Below are 24,548 nucleotides of genomic sequence, written 5' to 3'. Positions count from 1 at the left end.
GTGCCTCGCTCAGCGACAGATGGCGCCACTACACTACATATTCTGTAGAACAAAAATAAGCATCTTTTTTATAAGGCATATCTGGCTGAAGTGCCTTATTCTCTTATCCGCTAACATGTCACCCTCATTCGAAGCATTGTTCCTGCGACATCTTATACATAACATATTACATAAACTCTTAGTAAATAACAAAGTTTTCAGCAATATTTTCTCTCTAATGATTATTCTGTCGCTTCGCGAGCGGCCGCTTGTCTAGAGGCTAAAAAGTGCTGCATGGGAGAATTACTTTTTTAGTATATTCTTTTACCATACTGGACGTCCCAAAGTTCAGGATTGATGGGTTTATCTTCTTGTCAACGTTTTGTCAGAGATTGCAGCAGAATCACCTACTTCGGGAGTTATCGACGCTGTTAACCAATTTTCACATTTCCAAGTCTTCTGAATTCCACACGTATAATTTCCCGAAAATAGAAAACAAAACTATTTTTGCGTACGAACAATACGCATTATAACCTTCTAGTATTGGCAAGGCAGCTCCTCTTCCGAAATTCAATTTGTTCCGGCAGCAGGGCTATTATGGCACCGGGGCAGTGTCGCTCCTTTGTATGTGTGCCCGTGTATCTCTGCTTTTATGCTGTTATTTTAACGATATGGAGTTTGAAACTGGAAACCTGAAAACGGCTCTCCGGGTCACAGAAACCCCTGGAACTACAAAGACCAGTCGCAGAAACGGGCTCTAATTTTCCTTAATCGGGATTTTGGTACAGCAGATACTTTTTTAGAAATTTTAGAATACAATTTCGCTTATTACCTGAACTTTCAGCTCATCATGAGGTAAGCTAAGACCTCCCCCCCACCCCCCAGAGAATAGAGAGGCAAATGGGGAAAACACGAAAATCAGTTTGCTAACCCTTATCCCGTATTCAAATCCCCATTTTGCCCCTTGCCGTGTAATTTTCTTCTTTATTAAAGGTATAAATATGTAGAGTGAAATGAAAACCCAAATAACACTGATAATGCTTTGCTCGTAAAAAATCCAGTTTCTGGGAAAGAGCGACAGAATCTTTTCGGCGTTGCTTTTTCGTCTACGGTCCGTTGCTTTTGTTATTTGATAAAATGGAAAAAGTGGTACGCCAATGATGCAGGTAAATATCCAAAGGCAAACTAAAATATGTGCAAACAACGAATACCTGATGGGGCATATGTTTTCTTGTCGACGAAATGGAAATAAAATACTGGCAGAAAATATCCAGGAGCATAGCCGATATTCATAAAAGGCTGGAATCGGTAGCAGCAGGCATTTCAAAACGTTTGTATGTATGTATGATGGGGGTAGGATATAAGATTTTTTCAGGGATGGCAATTTCCTCCTTACAGCCAGTCGGAACCGGTGAATATTCCTCGGAGGCGTATTAACTACACGGCGAAAAGGGAAATAAAAGTAGGTCGTTTGTTTCGCTAACTCGCCAATCCTATCCAGTTCGCAAAAAACACACTGATCCGTGAATCCCCCTCTGAAAACGAGCAAAAAGAATGCCGCCACCCATCGATTCCGGCTGTATCAATAACCCCATTGTTCGAGCCATGACGATCGGGAGTTAAAAGCTCCATAAAAAATTACCTCAAGTTTTTTTTTGGGACTGCGAAGCGGGATAAATTTAGGAAATATTTTATAGGTTTGATACTGTTATTTCCCTAAACAAAAAATTGTCAAATCGTAAAAGATCCCCCATCGTTTTGTAGGCGAGATACCTACTACATTTCCAAACAAGTTGAAAACGATTTCAGTATTCAAATTTGTGTCAGCTTCCACGCCGATTTTCAATTCGTTTAGGTCAAGTCGATTTCGAAGTGAAATTGAGATTTTGACAAAAGTCAGAAATGCCTGACAGGCGACGTTTTACGATTACTGATGTCAAATATGACACTTGACAACAGTTCTGACATGTCATTTATGTCCGATCTAGAGTGTTCCGTTCGGAATAGAAGCAAAGCAAATGCTATAAAAACAACAGACAATTATAATATTGTCTTTAAGTGGGGTCTAGAGGAAGCGGATTTTGTGGGATTAAAACAATTAAAATTAAAATTGAAAAACGCTTAAAAATCGCCCTTAACGAAAATTATGATTCCTCTTAAGGACATTGATCTTTTCCATCTCGATCATAATATCGCGAACTACGACCAACCAGACTTCAACTGCAAATCAGATTTGAATAAACCAATTTTCACAGCTTAAATCCCCGCAAATAAAGTCCCCCAAAAGCTCAGAGTAAAAAAACTAATGACACTTATCCGCGTTTAAAATAACTCCATCCCAATTGGCAGTTAGACCAACAATACCAGGAGCCCTTATCTTTATTTTGGCCCCAATTCATCTTTTTTAACGACTATTTATCTCGCATTTATCCTCTAACTGCAGCTTAAAGCAAGGCAAATAGGTCGTTCCCGAGTTTTAAAAAGCTTTTTAGACCGAAACACATTCCTTTTTGGTCGAGATACAAATGCAAGGTACGTCGGTTTTAGCTTAAATTGCTCTATGCAAAGAGCTATTTTTCTTTCAGTTAGAAACACTAAAACTCTTTGCCGGTTAAGGCGATTAAAGCTGTTTGCCTTTTGAACAAATTGGTTTATCGCCCTTATTCTAGTTGTCTACTTTTTGTAGAATCGTCCATTGTTTCGGTATTAGGAATCATTGCGATTGTCGAAAGTGCGACAGACAAGAAGGGATTATTAAGTAAATAAAATAAGGTCCGAAACACGTCCTGAACAACAACAGTCCCATTTCGTCAAGATAAAAGCCGATAAAGTCCTTTATTTAGGTTGTTTTCACGGCGGATTTTTTTCCAGGGCGTAGGGCCCGACAAATTTAATTAGTCAACCGTATTTTCAGAGGGAATCCGAGTGGTTTGCGTGGCTGAGGACAAACAACGTTTCCTGTGTTTTGGGACATCTAAGTCCCTTCTCGTATTCTATCGATTTTTGATGGTTTCATGTAAACATGATTGAGATCAATGTGCATTGTTTCCGATAACGCACCGCTCATGATGTGGCTGTTCAAGCACTAGGAATTAGTGCCCCCCTGAGAAATTGTGCCATTAGATACATTTTTTGCGAAACGCTTAGTGCCATTAAACAGGGAAATGATGATTTCATTATTTCTCGTCGAGTGGCCATATACCACTTGGCCATCTTAATACACAAATAGCAATCAGAAATATAATAACTCTGATCAGAGTTGACACCAGCAGCTTTAGGTCCCCAATGGATTTTTCCTATCTACTTGTGATAGGTGGTTCGGGGAACTATCGCAATTAAACTGAAAAAAAATATAAATTTTACGAACCCTATTCTGCTTAAAGTGCACTTCCATCAAATTTAGTTGAAGTAGTCTGGAAATTGCTTAGACTACAATTTCCAGAAGTGGCATGGAAAATTATACCGGCATCTCCAAATCTGGGAGAGATAAGGGGAATATGCATTTTTATAGAGAGTGGCCAACTTAAAGTCTGGTCCACCTTAAAGCGTAAATTTCGATACGCATTCCAGGTTCTAAGTAATGAAAAATCAGGGAAATTGTGTTAAAATGAAGTCGACCACCCACCACTCTCTGAACTTGCTGTCTGCAATTGTTAGACAGCAAACGTTGCCTAAGAACATCATTACTGCTGGGCACAACGTTTTGTTGTTATTTGAGCCAAAGAATATTTCACTTTTATTTTTGGCTCTTATGGGATCAACTTCAGAATCCCCAAATTTCCAATTGACTATCTTTGCTTAAAAAAAATAGTCCTAAGGCCAGCAGAAGCTCCTCCAGTAGAGTCTTATAAAATATCCGAATGAAGAAGACTTAATCTGAACCAGGCTACTTTCTGTGGATTTTTTTTAGTGTTTTATTGGGTGAAATTCTCAATTTTGGAACCTTCAAATTTCCAATTAAAAAATTGTGTTAAAAACTAATTCCTTGTGAGAAATACAGCTGTAATTCCTGGATATTTGGAAAATTCCTAAGATTTTGGAAAGGCTGTCGACTTTCCACATTACGACTCGAAAAATGCCCATATCCGTCTAAAAAATTTTTTTGGGCCTCTTGTTGATCCACGCATGAACATGGGGCCTTCGCCACACATTGTCCTCCCACATACCGGATCCCCTAATTGTCTATTGACTTAATATTGTTAAGCGTCACTAAAATTGCGATTGTCAAACCGGGCCTTAGGTTAACCTACCATTCTCTTGGGTCTCTTGTTAATGAAAAAAAACACAGCTGCCAAGACTTTCCCCTTTTCTCTGGGATATTTGCACGAGTTCTAATTAAAAATCCTGGACCGTTCTTTTTCTCGTCCTCCTCTCGTTCCAGTCAATTATCTCCCAATTTGTGTGCTAATTACTCGAAAGTATTCGTCTGTTGGCGCAATTTTCAACCGCCATATTTCAGATTCCTATTAATTGGGTGACCCATATTTGCACAATACGTCCTTCGATCCAAAGCGACCTTTATAATTGGAACCGGCGGAAAATTCGAGAATTTAAAATTTTCCCTAAAATCGCGTTTTATTTTCATTGCTAGCCGGAACTAACCTGGTGGAATAAGCATGAAAACTGAACGAAAATACACGAACGTGAAAAAGACAGAAAATACCCAATGATTTCAACAATGTTCTGATAAGTTTTTGAATTTAAGTTATCAGTAAGAAGAGGTTTAAAAACCAGTATTTCATGAGACCCAATATCGGGCTAACGCCTCGGTTAACACCGTTTAGTCTTATCGGGCCAACGCAGTCAAAAACTATGGTAATCCGGCCTCAAAGCCCCATGATCAATGGGACTACGCATGCATGGGGAGGCACGTGTTGCGGGGCAGTTTCTATTAAGTTTTATGGGCTTATTATGTGCGGATTAGGCAGTGCTCAGTTTTATGCATATGCATTGCCGGCTGTTTTAAGCTTATGGCGCATTTAAAGGTATGGGGTGCAGGTAGACGCACTGATGCAAAGGTTAAACTACCCCATGTTCAAAAACGGTCGAACTGCTAGTAGAAGAGATGGATGGGCCGAATGCGAATAGTTAGAACCTTCAAGTTGTTATTGGTTATTCAAAAAGTACATTACAATTATGTATGGACATCAGATATCGGTAGTTCATGTTCAGCTCATGATGAACGAATGATAAGTTAATGATTAGTAGAAGAAAAAAACGTAATTTTTCTATGTTAACAATTATCTCCTTTCCCGAGACCCGTCCGGCCTAAGGAAAACCCGGATAAAATCCAAAGGATTTATTATTCTAGAGGTATGCCGCTGGGTAGCACTTCCGAAATATTGAAAGCTTTCCAAATTTTGGAATTTCTTATTAACGTCATTCTTTCGTAGGTGATACTATCTTGATTGCAAGTCAGGTGCGTTACTGTAGAACCTCATAGAGAGGAGAATTTTGATGCCAATATGAAAAACCAATAACAGATCTTCTGGAACAATCCACTCGGTTTACCAAGAAAGCGCAAAAATTTTGGAAATGCTCAAAAATTTAGGTCCTAAATGTGAAGGGAAGGGGCACTTTTAAGGGATTTTTAAAAATCATATTTCATTGATTTTCAAACATTGTTTAGTATGACTTTGGGCTGTTAAACTGTGCTGCGACTTTTCTAATTGTTCATGTTTAGAAGTTTCTTCAATTAATTAAAACATTTTGGGACTCACGCAACGCGATTTTTATCTGTCGACCAGGAAATTTGGACTTATCACACCGTGCTAACGGTATTCAATCAGTTCATTTCTTTTTTTAAAAAACCTAAAACAGCAAAGAATTGAAGTGTTCCCTATCACTTTTTCCGGCCTTCTCAAGTTTCAGATGTGGACTTTCGATTATTCAAATTTTATAAAATCACCCGGATTCCTCACTTTTAAGAGAGATACCATTTTTTTCAGACCAAGTCTTAAACTTTTAAATTTTCGTAATTGGGACACCCAAAGCACTATACTGCGCGATTCTAAATTCTCCCTTCCCTGTTAACCTTTTAATTAATTTTTTTAAATTCAAAAGCAACATTAAATAAATAGGGCAAAAAAATCCTGTCTTTTGACGTTTGTTTATGGCCGATTTTTTAAGATTGTAAAATGAGTCAAGTAGCTCCTCAAATTAAAGGTCTTTCAAAACTACATTCAATAGTGTACGATAATTCAAAATTTAGCGATTAGTTTTTGAGAAAAACCGGTATAAATTTTGTAAAAATTGCAATACAAACTCAGTTAAATGGAACGTAAACAATTAAAAAGCGTTTTTGTTAATAGGAAATTGGTTTGTTTTGGATTTTGTGCTCACAAACAGTCTTTGATTATTTTTATTTATTTATTTATTTTTATTCATTTTATTTATTTATTTATAAAAAAAAACTTGTTTGTGAGCGCAAAATGGCAAACAAACAAATTTCCTATCAACAAACAAGTTTTTTCATTGTTTATGTACTATTTAACTGAGTTTGTATTTCAGTTTTTGACAAATTTATGCCTATTTTTCTCAAAAACTAATCGATAAATTTTGAATCTCAATAAACTATTGAGTGTAGTTTTTATAAACCTTTAATTTGAGGTGTCACTTGACGCATATTTCAATTTTTTAAAAATCGACCAGTTGCGCTACCGGTGACGTAAGCAACATTTGAAAAAATAACCAAAAATTAAAATATAGTATTTTATGTCCTATTTAATGCTGCTTTTGAATTTTTTAAAAATGATAATTTGTTGAAAAGTTAACAAGTTGAGGACAATTTAGTGCAGCGCGGTACGTTATGAACAAAAATCTCCATATGTTTGATACCATTCTTCAGTATGTGCATCATTCTTTTAGACTCCAGCTGGAGTCACTATTTTATTAGAACAGATATTGAATTTACTCCATTTGGTCGTTTCACTCTGTACGAAGAGGTAATTCATACTCTATTACGTATTATGAGACGTAGAAATACGTCACTTCTGAATATCACGAAACTTCATATGTGGCCTTTCTTTCTGTTCGCTATGAGAAATTAAATATCCCACAGAAAAATATCGGTTCTGAGGTGAAACCGAGTAAAACAACAAAAAAAAAACGCCCGTCGTATGTTCTTTCCCCGAGCAAAATTCAAGAAACATTTCACTCCATCACAAGATGTTGTCTGAATACGTAATGGACACAAAGGGAAAGGTGGAAACATCCCGAAATGGAAAATATATCGTACGCTTCGCCCCCTATGTAATAATAGATTTATATAAAAGATGCACATTTTTGTGATCTCAGCAGACATCGAAAGTTGAGAAAATGTAAATGAGCGCCATTAGTGTCAGATGTAGACTCCCTTTATATTTCTGAGGAGGAGGATGTTTTCTGCGTTTTATAGCGCGGCTTTTATTGCGAAACTTTTCGTAAGGTCAGCTCTTTGAATTGGTTTCGAATTTTCTTTCTCTCGATAGAATTCTCGAGAGTCCAATCGCAAAGCGCACTCGTATATGATGAGATTTCAATACCGAGACGCCTCCGCCAAGGAACTCATGCATCATTAAATCCCGTTTTCTCCTAGATGTTCTTCGAGTTAGTTCCCCACCTTTTCAATTAAGAAAACTAATAAAGCTAATTGGATTCCGCGTTTTACTACAGAGCCAGCTTCGAGGCTTCAAGGTGGATTATTGCATCCGTACACCTAGTGTGAATTATTTTATTGCTTCGCAATAGCATTGCCCCTACGTGGCAGCCACTCTCACTTCTCATCTTTATTGATGTTTACGGCCATTTTTTTCCATTAGGAGAATTGAAGTCGACATTACTCTTGTCCGTATTAATCCAGTCACAATATGTCCTTTAATACGGTTATTATTCAATTAGGTAAATTGTATTAATGTCACTTTGGGTAGACCTACTGTGAGTTGGATAGATATTGAACCAAAAACATTACTTAATGCTGCCATAAAGTAATTTTTAAAAATGAAGGACAGTGACAACCAAGTCGTAGCTGAAGGAGCTAAATTACTTGATCTAGTGTCAGTAGACCGGTCAGCTAGGCTAGTTCAGGCAAGTGCAATAATCCCATTGGTAGATTTTCAGACAACGGGAAGAGCAAAGAGCTACGGGAAAACCAAGGAAGAGAGAGCAGCCTACCGTGAGGAGTTGATGGAATGATGGCAGAAGAGGTGGAATCAAAATGAGAGATGGACACGGGGTTTCGTCAGAAGCGTGGCCGGATAGAAGCACCGCAAGTGAGGAGAGACGAACTACTTCCTTACTCAGGCGATGACGGGGCATGGCTTCTTTGGGACATACCTCCATTAAATAAAAAAGAAGATGAACTGAGAAGACTGGTTCTGCGGGGAGAGGGTTGATGCTAAACACACTGTTTTCCATTGTGATAACTTAACGATGGAAAAGAGTACAGCGGCAGAGAAATGCGGAGAGGAAGACACGAAGAGGAACCTATCGAAACTCCTGCTGATATCAAAGGAGGAGTGGGAAGTTATGTGCAACATGATGATGAACATAAAGATAAGAAAATCAGAACTCAATAGGAACCAGGAGAAGGAGTAATCTTATAACCACCCTCCACTCGAAGTAATGCTTGATGGCGGTTTCAGGTGGACTATTGGGTGAATAGTGGAAAGAGGGTTTTAGTGGGTATTCAGCAATAGCTTGTCAATGAGTTCCACATTACCAGACCGAACTACCAATCGTCTGGAATGTGTAAACGCGTTTTCCCAACTTCCACATATAACAAAAAAAAGTTAGTGTAATGAGTGCAGTGCGAATGAACCTAATTCATAACATATTATAATTTAATGGTATTTCTATTCGAAAATACAATCCAAACATAAGGAGTAACATATCGCAAACCATTGATAGATACAGGAATATTGTGAAATTTTGCGCACTTAAATGGGAAATCGTCCTCGATCCAATAACAAGCTGCCCGTTGTTGCCACAGGCACTATTTTTCTAAAATGATCAGTTGTACAGTTTTCAACAATAATATTTTTCCTAGTGCTATTTTTTTTATTACAATATATTTTTATATTTTTTAACTCATCAGTTGCTACGCGCACACCGAAACCTTTTCAAGTAGATTATACGCAATTCATTTGGTTTATCTTAACAATACGTTGCAGCAATGCAGACGTCGTCAATCCATTAAAGGATGAAATCATTTGAAAGATATTGTGAGCAATCCACAATACGATATTTATTAGAGACGGGGCACTCATCATAACTACCCCGAAAAACTCTAAATTTACATTTGTGGTGATACACTTGAGCTTCAATCTCTCTCAATTAGTACTCTGCTTTTATGGTTCACCAGAACATTTTGGTAGGAATTTTGATTTATATGTTTATCACTGACGAGTTTCTTATCCTCCCCTTTAAACGGCGACGTACTGCAACTTCTTAGAAAATAAACAGCGAAAATGATAAGAACCTTGATGAGCTATACATAATCACAATCAATATTGCCAATTTAGGTCGAGTCATGTGATTGGTTCAAATTAATACATTTTCGGTTCTTATCGATTTTAATCCAGTAATGAAGGATCCCTTATGTCCCCAATCGTTTCCAGTTCGACTGTAATTTTTCCGACAATTCATGATTCTCGCTTGATAACGGACGGATTGATAACAAAGTTGAATAACCTCAGAATTGCGAAAATACTGATTACTGCCAATTTATTAGTGGGAAGTCCCCTTGCAATTTGAGTGGCAATTTCCGAGGTTACTTCAGGTCTCCTTTAATGTTAAGCCATTATTCAGTGTTCCTGTCGGTTCCCTTCGAAGTTCAGTAGTATTTCATACTTCCGTGAGGTTCCCTTAGAAGTACGAATCATAATCAACAGACCACAAGGAGATTCCTCCTAGTCTCTCTTCAAGTCACGTCCCAGAACTTTGTAAAGCATCACGAAAGGACATAGGCACCATCACCAGTCCAGTAATCAGTTCTTCCTTGGTTTTAGTCAACAACCTTCCGACCGCTCATCGTTCCTGGTTCGCTGTTCAGTTATGATTTTTGTGTGAAAAGTAAGTGTGGAATAACTCCTTGAAACGCATCGTTTTATGTGGATTGCTCACACGACGAATCATCCAGAATCGAAAATTCCTTTTCGATACAACATCAGTTTATGCGGCGTAGGTCAAATATTACAGCACAAGTAGTTCTGGCATTGGTAAAAACACTCCTCAACGCTCAAATTATTTTCCATCTGTAGAGCTATCTATCTGCAGAACAAAGGCATCCAAAGCACCGTGCGATAGTTCTGAGATGATCCTTTCATTAGTCCCCAATAATACAAGGAATGTCAGGCTAGCAGAGGCAAATAAAAACGAGAAAGCACTTAATCTTGGTTCGCAGAGGTACCGTCAAGGGTACCCCATTCGTTCAGTCTGCCCGAACCCGTATCGGTGCGTTTCGGACTTCAATAATTCCTCGCTTCGATGGCCTCGAACCTTGCACCTGGCTCATTTACTCGTAGATAGTCTTCAAGAACTACGGCCGGAACCTGCTTCAGACGGTACCCGTAGCCTTTCATAATAAATATGGATTTGTTGATGTTTTTATGTAAGGGCAGCGTCACCTTGAAAGTTTGGCGCGAATAAAGATGCATGATGAAAGAGAGGCTGAATGAATAGTTTTCCTTTGCTTTTACGTGTAGTTTTGGGGCTTGGACAGGCCATAGTGTCGCACTATTAACGTCTCTTTCTGTGATTTTTTTCAAGCTTGTTCTTTTGGCACAGGCTTTAAAGCATGTTCTTCGCCTGTGCACCTCCCGGTTATACACATCCTTCGCTGCGATCAGCCGGCTCCGAAACCATGTTGATTTATCGGCGTTCCCCGATTCCGATTTATTTTTTCAAGAATGGTCTTTTTTCCACCGATTGTTTCGTATTATTTACTTTCTAAGAGAAATAAATTTACGTTAATTCACGAAGCTATTCACGATTTAACATATAAAACGTGGAGAGAAGTCATCACCGGGCACTTTACGAGGACTTGTTAAATCAGCGAGTCGCGGACAAAATAAAACCGTAAAAATGAAATAAAACTCTAGTCGTAACGTTAATTTGAATTTTAAATTCGGCGTCTTTATGAGGACGATACGTAGCTATTAAAATAACTGTCAGGGTCCTTGGTTCGCACAATTAACCCCTGCAAAAGTCGACGAAAAAAATGGGTCAGGAAGGATGAAACACGGTACGGAAATATCACGAATTTTACTGTAGATGATTCTTTGGCTAATGGTTCGGATTAAACAGAGATTTCATGAGGTGATGGTTTGGATGGTTGTCGGCAGGTTTTCCTGCATCTCTACGGGAATCGATTTTATCGTGGTTTTAATCAAATTTATTGTTATTTATGTTTATTGTTATTGGATAACTTACAAACACTTTTTAAAAAGCAACAAGCAGCAACATTTGTCAATGATACCGCTTCAGAGGAGCCTCTCTTTCTTGTTTATCGCCAGCCAGAGACTAGTTTCCGTTTAGAACTAATTATCTGCATGGATGACCAATTTAGGGTCATATGATTAACGACGTGATTCGTCTTGACCCGCAAAACCTCCTGATTTATCCTCGTTTCACATTTGCCCTTAATTCACATGAAAACAATTTCCCTAGCTCTAAGGCAATTAAAAAAGCATTGCTCCAAAATTTCCTCCAGAAATACCAGCGAATCATAAATTCTACTCCCGATTCTTCTTCCGCACAACTTTTTCCTTCGATCGCCTTTCCGGTCAGTCCGGGAGCCCCACCCACCCGGCCCCCTTTTCTGTGAGTTGCGGTTCGATTTCCACTTGGTCAGGCTGGCCGTTAACGCTTGTTTGCTTTTTTAATCTTTTCTTTTTGAGATCCGGATTTGAGGCATGAAACATGGCCGGGAGTGGATATAAAAATGAAATTCATCCCGCGGCTGGGCCCGGGGAAAAAATGTTTGATCAACGTTCCCTTTTATAAGGAGCCGCATTAATGGTATAAAAATATAGCTCATGAATTTTTAGTGGTTGGCTCTGTGGGAGAAAATGATATGGAACCCGGGAAAGTGGAAATAAATGACTTTTTATTTGGGTCATGTTGTCTTTTCCGCTTATATACGTTTTTGCACTGGGGCCTTGGATAAAAACTATTAAAATTCATGCTTTTTTAGTAACTATTAATTAAATTTTGAGCCAGCGTTGATCATTAATTAAAAATCTACTTATCTCGGTAAAGACCCACGCAAGACTGAGATAACGGCACAAATTCCCACACACGAAAACTTTTATGTTAGAACCTGAAGCAAACTTGCAGAAGTACCATAAATTTTAACTTTTTTTTAACTTTTTAACTTATTTTTAAATTTCTTTTTACAGATGAGGGATTCAAAAAAGGCAAAAAATTAGACTGAAAGTAAGGAATACCAAATGATGTTCTTTTAATATAAGTTTAGAACACGCGGTGGCGAAACGGTGCATTTAGTTGTAACTGCATAGTGTTCTGAAAAAGGATGCCTGAGGTTGTTACCTGAAGCATCCTAAAATCAAAAGACGAATAGCCTCATGAGGAGTAAGCTCCTATCAAGAGAGCAAGAACGTGATCTCGCATTTTTCGCTCTAGCATATCCAAACATTGTGCATCTTCGTAAGTCTTGGGAAAAATTTTCCATATGTGGAAGTGATCCAAACCGTCAATCAGTGAATCTGTGACCAGAGAAATGGAAGAAGCGAATCTTCATCTCTATCTAATTTTTTAAAGTCAAAATGGACTCAGATTTCGGTACTCATAATAATTCGCCATAAAACTCATATCGGACTCACATCTAAGTAGTTCGAAGTTTAACTTGAGGAAGGAGGAATTTGCTGAACTGCAAGTTGTGACACTCTGCGCTTTTTTAAAGAAGTTACGTGTTCCTTCAGGCAAATTTTCTTGTGGGTTTTGCTGATGGTCTTGAAGAAATTTGATAGAATATTTCTTTAAAGTTTCTCCGATGTGTGCCTCGAAGGATGCTAGTATAAAGTGAAGAAAGTAGTCATCATAATGGCATAGGCATTCGAAGAATGGTGTTGATGATCAGGCTCGACGAAACGATTTTTACCGATTTTTTTTTTATGTCCATTTTATGGTAAATTAAACTAAAAAAAAATTGATTGCTGCTGAATTAAAAAGGGCAAAAAACGAAAATGAATTAAAAGGTTTAAAAGTTGAAAGCGATTCAGTGACGCTCTACTGCGTAAAAAATATGCGATATGAATATCATTGACGGAGAATATCAGTGCAATTTTTTCCAGCAGCATTTAAACACTCCACGTAAGAAGTGAAAATTCAATCAACCCGTGCTTTCTGGAACCTTTGTTTTTGGCAAATGCCATTCGTCCCGAAACTCCACCACCCTTTGGGGGTAAATATGAATCATGACCGGCTCTAATATGACAAGTAAGAAAGCGCGCCCATAAGTATAAAGATTTACGTGATTTATCACGAAAAAATCCTGGAAAATTCTGTGGCAAAGTCCGATTTTATTGGTCTGTGATTCTTCCTTAAAGCGGAAGAGCGACGTTTATGGATATATTTGTAGTGGAAACGGGGAAAAATGACATCCAAAATGATGTGTTTTCCTGTTAGATTTGCAGAAGATTGCCAGCTCGTTTTTCCTTAGCAACAGCTGTCAGGCGTGTGTCTTCAGCTGAGTAAAGTAACACCACTCGAAGAATAACTACCACAGGTCAGGTCGTTTATTTCATGAATCAGAACCGGTTGACATTAAATTATGCAATCGGATGGTGCAAGTGCTTCGTGACATCACGAATGAGTCTTATTTTTCTTTGTTTGTTTACTTCCTTTGTTTGGCTCTCGAGAACCAGGTTACAATGTAAATTTTTACGGGCTGCCTTATATGGAACCCGCACCATAGATTTATGAATGGAATGCTTTCACAGTGATTAATTTATTAGTGCAGCGTCACGTCACTTTTATTTTACAATTTTTGCCACATCGGAGATAAGCTGAGATGAATCGGAATGATGGCCCTCAGGGAGAGACAGTTTTCAGCAACCGAGAGAAGGCGAAAAAGAGTCTTAAGCAGCGTCAAGAAGTCAGGAACTATGCATTGGGGTTCTGACAAAAGGGCAAATGAAAAATACATTCGTGATGAATTGTTGAATTTGGGTTCTTCACGGAGTGAACTCGTGAGGGAGGAGGAGGTTAATTAAAATGTTAACAATTCTGATCAATTCATCCATGATGCTTCTCTTCAGTATGAAAGTCAGGAAGGCCACTTCGAATCGTTCGCAAGAAAAGAAACGAAGAAAAGCCATGTTACTGAATTCTGGTACTTTACATTTTCAAGTACCCTGCTCACGAATGACACCCGGTGTTTCATTTGAAAAACCATCATAAAATTGAAATTATCGCCTACAGCTTACTCTCACATTTTACAGCTGAAGACACGAAAACATTTAAGCTGTGGCATCACCGCTCTGAAGATTGATATCTTCACTCGTTTACAACTCGTAATTCATGGCGCATATGGCGAAATTAAAAAGATGATCGCAGATTTGCCTCTTACTGTACTTTCATCGGTCTGCTGATATACCAAATCAATCGGCAAATGAAAATTCCACAAATTTTGCTTAGTCCTTACTGAAGAGAGTACTTCCCTGGCAAAACGGGTGTTTTCGCTAGATTTTAGCTGCCGCCTAACTCTTTCACTTTCAACAGAAAAGCACTTCTTATATAGATCATTGCGATCCCTTTTAATCCAATCTTCTTCAGATTATGCTAAATCCGAATCCCGAATAGTGCAAGGAAGTCCATTATTTTGGACCCTCGGTCTCGGGACGACGAGATGTGTCCCCGATGTTCCAATCGTAACTCGCAATCAAAAATAGGAAAATGGAAATGGGCGTTGCTCTCCATAGGAATTATGGGAACTTTGTTTGTCGGGTTAGGTATTTATGGCGACATGACTCATTTTTATTACTTACTTTGGGGGCTTTTCTCGAAACGCCCCCTTCAGACATATTTCCCTCAGCACTCCCTTAGGAGGTTTTTTTTTATTTCGAATGAGCAATAAGTAAACAAATGGTTCGTTCAATTAGTACCTACTTACCCGAGTGCAGGTCATTGACATCGAACCATACTTAAAACTATTTATGATCTTACTAATCATTTCTATTTGACTTCAGTGTTTAAACAGTGCAATGCACAGATACCCAGACAGTCCGTCGCTGTTTGCAGGCGACATCAATGTATACCGGATCCCAACGTTTCCCCCATAAACAATAAAACATTTTCATTTTACTTATAGAATGGTTACTGCATGAATTACTCTAATCATTCCGATTGCTGAGAATTGCTAAAGGATTTAGTGATTACTGATGATAAACAAATCGTCTTGTATCGCGTTACATTCCTGTGGGAGGGCAAAAGTTTAACATAAATAAAAGGCGACTTCGCTGGTATGTCGTCGTCCATCAAGGCCACATAACATCTGATACCGGGCCTGCACGGTTAAATGCTAACAGGTTTTGTTTTTATGCTTTATTGAGTCGTCTACATTACTTATTAATGGATCTAATAGGAAAAGCATAGGATTTCATGGAGGTGTCAGATTAGGTGTTATTTATTTGGTCTCCTGTTTGCTTGAAAGGTCTTTAAGAACGGGACGGATGAACAGCGTTGATTCCCCAAATTGATATTAAACTGAACATTTTCAATTTACCACGGTATTATGAAGAATTAGCTCAAAATTTTGTTTAGGAAACATGGAAATTTCCAGCTCGACTGAAATCATTATTAGTCTTCATCTATCTCGTTCGGACTGATCCCTGTCATCAGCTGCCAGATCACCTTTTCCGAAAAGGTCTAATTTTGTTTTAAGAAATTTGTCTCTGCTCCAACTACTATTTTATCTCTCTATCTCACTGCTGTGAATAAAAGGAGGCACGATTAGTACGCGCTATTGATCTCTTTTTTGAACAGTCAGCGTCCCTTTCTTGACGACACCGGCCCATTTTCGATCAACGACTCCTCATTTGCCATCTCGGTAATCAAAAAAAGCTTTGAAATGGTTGAAAAATTTCGCAAATTTGTGTGATATTCATTATTCAATAACTAAATGGGTCCTGCAAAAATGAAGACAAATTCTGAACTTTGGGAAAGCTGTACCAGCAAACCTTCTCCAAAAATCCGAAGAATGCTGAATATCAAAAGCCGGAATTAACCTCAATTCATTTGGATCAACCTTGTATAATTCCGTAAAGTAATGAGTGAGGCTCCCAACATGAACCTTGATATTCTGGGTAATTAAAATTAAGTTTCCTAATCACCATCAGTTTTTAATTAAAAGTCTTCTGAAAATTATAAAATGTCTTAAATTTGCTCTTGGTTTACTCGCATATTATTCGATTAAAACACTAATTGACTTCAACTTAATTAAGGAAAACTCATCAATAAACTGTGGTATGATAAACTGATGCGTAACAGCGTAACAAACATGATGGTAAAAATTCAAAGATAAGGCTTTTGAATGTAGGTTATCATGTGAATCATTTTCGTTTGATTACTAATGTAAACATTTATCATCATCTGCTTGTTAGGAAAATAACGTCGTAAATATTAAAGGATTAGGCGAGCAATAGCACATTTCTTGCACAAAAAACAAAATTAACCTCGGAATTGCCCCATTATATTGATATATATCCTGAGTAATAATTCAAAATTTCCTACTTACCTGGGGAAGCAAACTTTTGTGCCTTACCCTTTTATAATTTCATAAAACCATCAAAGCTTTTCTCTCATAATTCATCGAAGCAAACTAGGGAACAATTAATAAAACGGAAGATAATTACATGTGTAAATTTGGAAATTTAGACATTTAATTCTTTTTTTCTTAGAAGACGAAACTGAGAGGATCTCCAATCGAATACAACAAAGGCAGCATTGAGGAGAAGTAACGGAGGATTGTAGTCAGCTTGACCGACAAAGAAGCTTCTGCAAATGAGCTGAACAAGTTCCGCAATGTAGGAAATTTTATTGTAGCACCATCCAGGACACCTGGACCTCACAGCGAGCAGGGACAGTAAAATAAATAGTTGAGGAGATAAAGGCTCAACTATTCATTCATTATAATGAAGAAAATAGATATTACGTATCTAAGTAAAAAGTATATCTTTTCAGGCCTTTTAGACAAATAATACTTTTCACTTAATGTGTATATTATTTTTTCACTATTATCTCTAAAAAACCATTACTAGATGTGTTTGGAAGCTGTAAAGTACATTTTAAAATAGGTAATAATGACACGCATATGGCTCATTATTTACCTAGCCAGCTAATCGGTCACAATGTCTTCATCACCCTATTGCAATTAAATTTACTGCCATGGAAATTAATATCAAATAAACCGTCAACGTTGATATTATGATTCAATGCGTGTCTCTTTGTATTTTGGATTTAATTTATGTTTATTTCAGCTAAGTTTAATATAATTTTATAAAATCTAGTACACTGTACAGATAGATGGAAAGTACTCACTTTCCACCCGGACATATGCACGAACTGTTACGACTCAATAATACAACAGCATTCGCCTAATCTTTAATTTCACTACTGAGCATTTTGATGTATGAAAGCACTGAAATATCTGTAAGAGTTTGAAGGATAATGGTATAATTGCTTGGCCTAAAAATAACATTTTTAGCAGTCAGCTGCATGCATGGAATGCTCCTCGATGAAAAAATTAAATAGACAAGACCGCACGGTTTATACTTATTAAATTGGCGAGTTGGATATATCAGTTTTTATGCCTAATTTAATAAAAACATGTGGTAGCAAATATAGAAATAATATCATGAATTATTCCAGTTAAGGCCAAGTCCTCGGACTAAACGGTTAATCTCTAAAGAGATTCCTAAAGAGATTAACCGTTTTGTTGTTAATAGATCTTTATTTATGTTTCAAAAACATTTTTCAGGAAGAAATCTAATCGTGTTGCTTTCTTTTCTGATAGCAAAACGGTGGTGCTAAAGAGAATCTCTCTAAAGAAAATCAGAAGCCGAATTCGAATTAATGTACTACCACTTCTAGTAAAAAAATCTTTTAAGCCAGTTGTGAACTGGCTGGCAAACTTACACAAAGACGGAATCTGAGAAACATTTTATCGGAGATAACCGCCGAAATTTCCACTTTGAAATCTAAGTGTAGGTAGCTAGATTAGTAATTTCACTTCAAAATACATTTTCTGTGTTGCTTTAAAGTTAAGCTCCTGCAATCTTCCTAAATAATTTCTCTTGCGAAAACATCTTTCATCCCCGGCTTAAGATGGATTCAAACACCATACAATGATATCCATAATATATTAGCAACGTTACTGGTACGTTATCGCAAGAGAATTGAATTTACTAACTCCTTGTTACCAATGCAAGCCTCGGAGTGACATGCAAGTATCATTAATCTTTCAGCTAATCTTCCATAGAAACTTCCTAATATGAATCATTACTGAGATCATTACACAAAGAGAAACGTAAATACTTATATCTTAGTAGTCATCTTTTTTTATTTTGGGTAACAGTTGCGTTTTATTAATAAAATCTGTGTGACTCAGGATGTGTGGTGTTTATCCCTTTCTACTGAGTTTTTCACATTGGTACATGGTTGGATGAATCGATAACAAACAACAATTTAACATTCAAGATTCTTTCAAAATTCCGTTCAAATATGAATTTTCATTCCCCCTCCTTGTCCCTTGCCTTTATCCAAACATCTACAAGATGAACCTATCATGGTCATGCAATTTGCTTTAATCAAAATCCAGTTAAATTATACTTTATTCGTCGAGATATATATGGAAAAGTCGTGGTATCAGTTCAATGAGGATTTTTACGAGTTGTTACTCTGATCTGTTTCATCGGGTTAATTGCAGATTATTTGATTAATGGACCGCTATCATCGGCCTTCATGTTCCTTCAAGAAAAAGTTTAACTCTCCATGCTGATTGCTACAATACCTTCCTATAACCTGATCCTGGGAATATTTATAGTTACAATTCATTGAACACAAAAGGTAAATGTTCCTAAACAATGAGATTTAATTTATTTTAGCTTTTTTTTATTGGTATGCAAAATTTCGCAATAACTGATTACAAAGGGACTGGCGTGTTTTTAATTTTCAATTCGAACCTTGTTTCTACTGAGAGTTGATAGAGAATTATGTAATGCTGTGTTGGCCTCGAAAATTGCAGTAGTTAGTGGTTACATATCAATGGGTCAATAGTAATTTATGGTCCCTTTGTTTCCTTAACAACGCAATAACAAACCATTGCCACATTCAATAATAAAGTCGTAAATAATTTTATTGCAAACAGTTTTAGTAAGAATTTTTTCAGCTTCTTTAGTTCCTTTGATCTTTTTCTTCTTTGGTTTTTCTATAGTTTCTTTAATCTTCTCCGTCTTCTTTTCTTTCACTTTATGTGTAGTTTTATTACTTTTGCCACCAGCAAAATCCATCATAATACATATATTTTATAAATACCAACGTTAATCGTCAGACTAAGGTTTAAATCTTGGTTTCAATGTAACCTGAGTATTAATATCGTGGGAGTTAATATCCCGTATTTTTCTATCAACATCCATGTGAATACCTCTAAACAGGAAAAGATCTCAGCTACGGAATCTGCGGTTTCAGTCCTTTAATGGTGATGAAAAATCAACGTCTAGGTAACTTTATCAAGAGAGTAACCTCTATCGAAGCGATAAAACAAAGACAGATCTTTTGTTAGTATCATGGCTGCCATGGACATTATCTTCTAGATAATGTTGCCAGAAGTTAGATCTATTGGCCCTAAAGGAAGTTGAACCCTTCTGGATTCCCTACCTAAATTCAAATCATGCCAAAGGCCTGCAAGAGGACAAATCAAGTTATCAATTTCTCTCTAAGGACTTCCGGGATCTCCTGAAATAGATCGCTACATCAGGTATAAGATATCTTGCTTTCCTTATTTCTTTCTTCTTAACAATAAGAAATAATGCCACATTACCTGAATAATGTCGATAATAATCTGATTATGTTTAATTTGTGATATGGCTGTTTTCTCTTTCATTTCCTTTGTTAGTTTCCTCCATTGCACTTTTAATATTTATAGTAGGAATATAATAGCGTTGGTCGTTGTTTTTCATTTCAATTCATTTATTTGATATTTATGTTTTAATTATAAAAACTTACAAGTTCAGGTTATCTTATTAATTACATTTTTGGTAATCAACATAAAATCTTAAAAAATCGGTAAAGCTATATTTTGTAGATAATTATTTTTTATTATTATTAATTAAATTAATAACTAAATGTTCAAATTTTTACTAAGAGTAAAGCTTCATTTGCTGTCTACCGTAGTAATTGGGGCATATTTAAACTAAGGGACAAAAGTTGCATCTACAGGACGATTCTGAACGCATCTCCTTTGATAACGTCGGACTTAGCCGTTTGCATCTTGTATTTTTGTCCAAAATTCCAGTCAGTTTATTAGAAATTATTTGTCCTAGGTCTACTTTTGTAGCATAATTTTAAAATTTTTCTATTGCCTCCTTCCTGGCTTCTATTAATGTAAGATTTTCCCTTTCAAAATTTCGTTCAACTTCGTTCTTACAACTTCTTGATACTTCGCAATTGCCTTGAAGTCAAATTCAGAAAGTTGTAATATGTTCGCCTTAAAATGCTTCGGTTAATAGCAAATAGCATATGCCCCATGCCACCGTAATTGCGGATTCAAGAGGAATGTCAAGTGTGCCACACTGGACATTTTGTCCCGAGATATTTGAATGCTCAAAGGAGTTTTCAAAAAAACTATCTTTCTTGTTCTTATCCAACCATTTACTAAAGAAAATAAATTGTGTTCCAATAAAACTTTTTAATTTGAATATGCCTTTAGCATGTACGCGGCTGCATCGGGCAGCATTAGTAATATTTTTTGCGCTAAAAACAGGGCTTGGGAAAAAATCTTTACTCGGCGTGGACAAACCTCAATATGGTATTATTGCGCGTTTTTTTTTCCTAATGGATTATTAACGCACTAGTTGGGCAATCTTCATTCAACATTCCCATTAGTAGGTGCGCCATGTATCTAGCGCACTTGTTCGATTATATCCTTGTCAACTAAGTCAACACAGCTTTTGCGTAAAGTAGACTCAGACGAAATATATCTTCCTGTGTTTTTTTTCAAGAAACGAACTAAATGTTAAATTCTTTTTGTTCGATTTGTGTAGATTCGCTTGCCATTGATTCCAAAAAAGTTTGCTGTTTGTGCGTTCCACTTTACATTGTCTTCAAATTTTGTTAATGAACTGCAGTTTTAATATGTCGGAATTTATTGTGCGTTTTCTCCCAGTTAATCTAGAAAATATAATTTTGATCTCGGTTTCAAATTTACGACCGGATTAAAGCTTTTATACAGGCCCTGCAAATTAATTTGTTGTTCTCATACTTCAATTGGGAATAACCGGGTATTCATTCATCCACGGTTGATTTAATTTTAGGCATTATTTCAAATATTAATAATTAATGGTTGATGGACACCAAACATGAAATACTCGCACGAAAACCCCGCTATGAATTAACACCAATAAGCCAACCCCGGACCATAATTCACAGGATTTCTACTGGGTTTTATGGGTCGTTATGGTTAGAGGAATCCCCACATTATGTAGAGCGGTTCTTGAAGATCGATGTGTAGTTACATATGTCGCGCCGACTACTTATCTTATTTTGATTAAATAAAAACAGTGCTTCAGGACGGAATCCGGATAAGATTTCATTCAGAATCTGAACCGGCTTTCAGTGAATATAAGAAATAATCGCTCATCAGAGATTGCAAATGCGATACCTGCAGTACCAGAGTTAAAGTGCCATTTGTTGTGGCATTTATTAAGAAATACTATATGATAATATTTGCTTTATTGGTGTGTGAAATGGGCAACACATGCTTAAAAATTAAAAACCACCAAAAAAGGCGCAAACAACCGATAGGAATGTCCGTACGTTCTAATTGTTTTACGTACAGTGTGGCCCAAATTGGGCCGGCATACATCTTGAGAACTGTAAGAGCTAGAAAAAATGTTAAATAGGAAAAGTTTAAAGAAATTTAATGGCCAGCTCAACGCCGTCTCCAAAACGATTTTACATTTTTTCGTTTTTGAATTATTTTCAAAAAAACCAAAAGCGGTTCCCCCAAAAAAGCGAGTAATTTTCGAAATTTTAAATATTTTCTCAATATGTGAAAAGATTCTTAGGGCAATTTTAAGCGAGCTATCCACCTGTGCATTCAATTTGCAGTTACGACATGTCGCTCTGAGATACCATCAGCACCGACAACAATCGAAACTCCATGGAACAGAAATTTACTATCTACCCCACCTTTATTTCAATGATCCAGTATCCTTGAGAGTAAAATAGCACTAGAAGGGCACCATTCACACTTCACCAGTTACTCACTGATCCGTTTTGAGTAAAATCAAAGAAGTTCACTGTATTTCTCCCATGTGACGTTGCCTGTTCAATAAATGGTCCATTCCCATTCGTTCGGACGACAAACATCCCAAAACATTGCCTGGTTCTGGTTCGCGGAACAACCTCTGGAAAAATTGCAAGTGCTGTTGGCTGGAACGCCCTTTAGGCCCTTCGATTACCGAATTCGTTCGATGATTTAACAATTTGCTTTCACATAAACATTATTTTTACCGGCGATATACGGAAACGAGCGTTCGTTCAACCGAAGTTTGTCTCCGAGGTGGATACGAACTGAATTTGTTTTGTATGTTACCGCTACGTCTCGTCCGTAAGGCCGTGGGTCGTGAACGCGGTCGGATTTCCCGAACTTACCCGAACCAGCTGCATGCGACGAGGGTGAAATGTTCAGGGAGGGAGTTTTTGTATTTTGCCCGCCATCCCCCTCTTTCGGGCTCGGGAGGGTCAATCATACGGTTTGCCATTGTAATAATTATATACTTGAGACGGCGGTAATGAGAATTGGCCCTATGAGTCTATTCAAAGTTTCTCTGATTCAATTTGAAAGGTGGTAGGTGGACGAATTTGCCGTTTGAAGGGATGAATTGTACTGGAAAAGGGCAAATTGTAAAGGGTTTGTTCAGGAATAGTGATGGATTTTAGGTTAGGATGTTTGTGGAGAAAATAGCGAATTGAGAAATAATTCGAGATGCGAGGGTGAGGAGTTCTCAAGGAGCATCAGCACAGGGTGGTCCTCGTCTAATGGCACAAACTTCGACCATGCAATTTTTCGGCACAATTAATATGATTTGATTGAATTTGCCTTGAGACAGTTTTCAATGTCCACAGGGTCAATTTTACTTATTTGTTATTTTTTAAATTATGTTTCAGTTATTCTTTCCAATTTTGCCTCTGACAGTTTTAGTGGCACGCGGATATTCATTTGAGTTTACTCTATTAGTCGGACCTGATTACAAAAATTTATAGGACACATGGGGGCAGATATCAGTTTACCGTCCGTAACTCTTTTGCCGTGCACCACCATTTTCTTTCGAAAAATTAAATTATCTGTTTACTTAGAACCTTAATCATCTTCTTTGTTTTACTTTATATTAGCTGACACAATTTTATAGCCACTTGCAAAAATATTAGGCAATGCATACCAATTTTGTATGCTAATTGTGTGAAAATGTGTATATCGTAGTTCGCCATATTGTAACTACACTTCAGAAATATACAAGGTGTCCATTTTTGGAGTTCAACCATGAGGATCTCGCCAACTATAAAAGATATGAAGTCGATTAAATTGGGTAAAAGTTACGTCATTTGGAGTTCAAGAATATGTCGTTTCAAAAATCCGATGACTTTCAAATTTATTGGAAAAGAAGTGAAATTTTAAATAAAGATTTTTATTTTTTATACGGCTCAGTTGGCGAGGTAAATCATGATGATTGGCAGGTCATCATTACAACTCTTCCTCTTCTACAACGCGGTGATATTACATTTGAAGTCCGACGTTTCGATTGTTTACAACCATCATCAGTGTAGCAGCATCAAAATTAAACGTTACATGCCGCTATAAAATGTGTTTTTTATCACTGAATAAATTAACGATAATATTCGGAGACTAATTAACATTACACGGTCTATGAAAATTGTTGAAAATGCATTCCTTTATTTTCATTACACAAAATATATTCTTCTTTCGATCATTCGCTCATATAATATTATTCAAAATAACGCAAATTGCATTAATTCCATCCATTTTTCCTTGAATTAGTTTCCAAAGATAGTCCGAATTCACCAAATTTTGAAATCTGAATAAACGGAATCCCCATGTCTGAATTCGAAATACATTCACCCTGTATAGCATATCCGTAATAGTTATTTATGTAATAAGAATATAATGTACTCATTACGTTGTGTTCCATGCAACGTTTCATGTTTAGTTTCATGCTAATTTGATAATAAATTAACTTTTAAATCGAAATTAAAATACCGCCGAAATATTTTAGTCATGTGTTAAAAGAAATTTATATCCATAAGTTAATATGAGTCATTGTCAGTTCAAT

At 36.9% G+C, this 24,548-nt stretch overlaps 1 protein-coding gene across 1 annotated transcript in view; it reads right to left on the bottom strand.

Annotated features, from left to right (window-relative positions):
* Positions 1–22,788, bottom strand: part of LOC136415041 (uncharacterized) — a 181,252-nt gene extending 158,464 nt beyond the window's left edge. Inside the window, exon 1 of the mRNA XM_066399401.1 lies at positions 22,387–22,788. The gene's annotated coding sequence lies outside the window, so the exon portion shown is untranslated. The remainder of the gene's footprint in view (positions 1–22,386) is intronic.
* Between the last annotated feature and the right edge of the window lie 1,760 nt (positions 22,789–24,548).

This window comes from Euwallacea similis, chromosome 19 (assembly GCF_039881205.1).
Source record: "Euwallacea similis isolate ESF13 chromosome 19, ESF131.1, whole genome shotgun sequence".
NCBI classification, from domain to species: domain Eukaryota; kingdom Metazoa; phylum Arthropoda; class Insecta; order Coleoptera; family Curculionidae; genus Euwallacea; species Euwallacea similis.
This window is presented reverse-complemented; position numbering and strand designations above follow the sequence as displayed.